Source organism: Dipodomys ordii, unplaced genomic scaffold (genome assembly GCF_000151885.1).
Source record: "Dipodomys ordii isolate 6190 unplaced genomic scaffold, Dord_2.0 Scaffold141, whole genome shotgun sequence".
In the NCBI taxonomy this organism is placed as follows: Eukaryota; Metazoa; Chordata; class Mammalia; order Rodentia; family Heteromyidae; genus Dipodomys; species Dipodomys ordii.
Window position 1 is genome coordinate 348,100 of NW_012267357.1, and position 3,721 is coordinate 351,820.

Consider the following 3,721-nt stretch of genomic DNA (forward strand, 5'->3'; position numbering starts at 1 on the left):
ACATACATCGTTGCCTCTCTGAACTTTTTAACACTTCTTTACAAGCAGGTCTTACTGATAATAAATTTCCTCAATTTTTGCTTGTCTGACAAAGCTTATATTTTCTTCCCTTTTCCCATCCCTTTATCGAGGTAATGATTTCAAGGTTTTTCTTCCTTGCATGAATTTTGAGGACAAATCTGATGTCATTTCTACTCCTATCCTTCCACATGGAAGCCCCTGCTGGCTTCTTTCCAGATTTTCTAAGTCTTTGGTTTTTCTGGAGTATGACTATGATCATGCTGTTACAGGAAGAATTTTGTTGTTTTGTGTTCTTTTGTATTTGCCTGCTTAACCATCCTCTGGAGAATCCTGGATGTATAGTTTGGGATCTAATGATTAACTTTGGGAAATTCTCATCCATTGCCTACATTACTAAGAATCTGTTCCTGTCCCAAAACCTGTCTTCTTTTAGTATTCCCATTACAGATAAATTATTCCTTTAACCATTGTTTCACAGTACTTGGAGCTTTTGTTTCATTCTTTTCTTGCTTTTCAGATTGGGCAGTGTCTTCAAGCTCATTGTATTTTTTTTTTCTCAGCCATTTCCAGTCTACTGATGAGCCCATAAAAGACATTCTATTTCTGTTACAATGCTTTTGGTTTCCAGTATTTGCTTTCTGTTACCTTTTTCAAGCTTCCATTTCACAACTCCTATTGGCTCTCTGCAGTCTACTCATTTCACTATGAGCACTTAGCATATGAATCATAGTTATTTTTAATTCCCTGAACAATAATTCCAAAGTTCTGCCCTATCTGAGTGCAGTTCTGATGCTTGCTCTGTTTCTTCAGGCTAGATTTTTCTTTTGCTTTAGCATTGTAACTTGTTACTGAGAGCAAAATGGGTGCTTAGGTGAAAGGATCTGAAACAAACAGGCCTGGAGTGTGTGACTTGCTTTTTGTCTAGGAGCTAAGCCGCTATGTGCTTAAACTCTAGGTGTCAGACACTGGCTCTGGTGCCCTTGTTTTTCTTTTCCTCTCCTCTTCTCTTGGAGGTTTCCCTGAGGACTTCTGATTTTCAGGTCCAGGGCTCATAACTGGTCTCACTGTCGTAAGTGTAGAAGAGTTAGAAGTGCTGTTGGTGGGGGCTAAGATGTGTGGAAGGAAGGGAAGTGTTCTAAAGTCTTCTCAGGCATTTAATGCATCTTTGCCCCCCGGGTATGGCCTTCACATGTACTTCTCAGACACCTCTGAGATGGGAGGCTAGGGGGCATAGAGTTGGGTGTTTACCATCCCTGAGCTTTGGGGAGACTCAAGACGGTCAAGCTCTTGTAGTTTTCTTCAAGAAAAGCTTGTGTTGAGAAGAGAATGCTCCAGGCATACTTCAAGTGGGCTTTTCCCCTTCCCCTATGGGAAGTGGGGCGTGTTCCCTGGCACCTGTGTGTGAGTACCTGGTGTGGCTGTCCTAGTGAGTACACCCTCTGAAACAGAAGGCCTCTGAAGCGTGGGCTCCCTTAAGTTTGAACTCCCAAACTTGAGCCTTCTCTCATGATACATCATTTCCATTTTAAGTCTTTCAGCTCGAGTACTGGCTCCAGGGGCTCGCTTCTGCTCTGGGTAAGCTGGGACTCTTACATGTCCACCTGGCTCCCCAACATTAGAGACACAGTGGTTGGCTTTATGACCTCTGTTCTCAAAGGAATCAAAGTTGCTAATTTTCAGTTAGCCGAGCTTTGGTCATATAGAGGACAAGAGGCACAACAATTTCCAAGCTGAAAATTGGAAATTTCATTTTGGTTTTTTCCCCATGATATTAATCCTCTAGCAAATAATGATGCTTCACATGATTGTATTTCATGTGTTCATAGTACATGGGCCTGCATTTCTGACATTTCAGAAATGAACTAACCCAATAAGATATGTTCATTTTCAATGTCTTATTGAATGCCAAACACATTCTTTTCTCTTTTTTTTAAGATCAATGTAATTTATTTCAGACACTACTCCCACTGTCTTGAAATGGTATGCCTAACTTGAATCCTTATGAGTATAAAAATAAATGCTTATTCTAAATGCAGTGGGGTCATCTCACACTCTTCTTTAAAACAGGAAGAGAGAGTTCTCATTGCTTCCCGTCCTTGCCAATTCTTGGTAATATTAGTCTTTTTAATTTTAGCCATTCTGAAGGATTTATGCTGATATCTGTGATCTTCATTTGCATTTCTGTAAGCATTAAGGAAATAAATACAGGTGGATAATTTCTTTTGTTAATATTCAAGTCTCTCCATTTTGCTAATGGATTGTATCTGTTACTGATTTATAGGAACTGTTTATATGTTGAGGACATGAGCCCCTTTTCAGTTATATGTGTTGTATAGATCTTTTCCCACTCTTCCACACACCATTTGGATCTCTTAATAGAAATTCTTTATTTAAAAGAAGTCTAATTTTTTATCAACCTCTTTACAGGTATGGCATTTTGTGATCTGTTTAAGATATCGGTCACTACTTAAGACCATTTAAAAAAACTCACATTTTTCCTATAGAGGTTGTTTTTGTTTTTGTTTTTTTAATTTGAAGGTACTGTATTTCCAGAACTAGTTTGTGTGAGCTGGTATAAAATACATTTTAACATGCATGTTTTTATGCATGGCTGTCTAGCAAACTAGCATCATTGAATAGTTAAAACTGGTATATTGGTAATTTAGTGGCCAAATATCATCTGTGTGGGTCTATTCTAGGGCCTGATTTTTTTTCTATTTTCTCTTCAATATTCATTTCAATATTGTGTCTTAGTTCTTGTAGCTGTATATTGTCTTTGTATTGGTGGATCTGCTTTAATTATGCAGAAAGTTCTCTCAGTTAAAAGTTTTTAGTTGGAAATTATAAGAGACGTTATCACCAATCAAGACTCCTTTGAGGGTTAAGATGATTTGGATGGATGGAAGGAAGGAAGGAAGGAAGGAAGGAAGGAAGGAGCTCTGATCCAGAAATTAAACTGACAAAGTTCTCAAACCCCCAGAAATCTCTGGATATACTCTCAAGGATTCCCTAATGTCTAAAAAATGTGTTTAATATGCTGTATTTTAAATGATCTAACAGTTTGGGGATAAACATTCTAGATCTTCTAGATGACCTTTCCAAAAGTAATGAGTCATGTTATTATTCTCAAACTACAATAAGGAAAGCCACCATGATTATAAATGTTTTGATATTTCGATATGAAGAGCCATGGATTTACTAGAAACCCATTTTATTTCTCCAACATATGAAATAACATTCCTAGCTGATTGTTTTATGTTTCCAGTATTGTACTTTTATCTCTCAGTAAGCTGTTGAGACTTTAATAATAATTGTTTTTATCTTTCAATGTGTGTGCAGAATAAAAATGAATGTTTTATGGAAACCTATTTGTGTCTTATAAATCTTTAAATTTTTTTTCCCATAATGGCTTATCCTGAGACTGATTCAAACAGCCACTGCATCAAGGCAGGCATGAAGCTGGGCAGACATTTCTGTGGCATAGCTGGGTTCACAGGCTGAAGCCTTCACCAGACAGCAGCTGCCCCTCAGAGCTGGCTGGTTTCTCTGGAAGGAACCTGAAGCATCTCTCTCCAGTTGAATTGTTCTTTAACTTCCCCACCTCAGGGGCTGGGAAGGTGGCTCAGTGGTAGAGTGCTTGCCTTGCATGCCTGAGGCCCTGGGTTCGATTCCTCAGCACCACATAAGCAAAAAGAAAAAA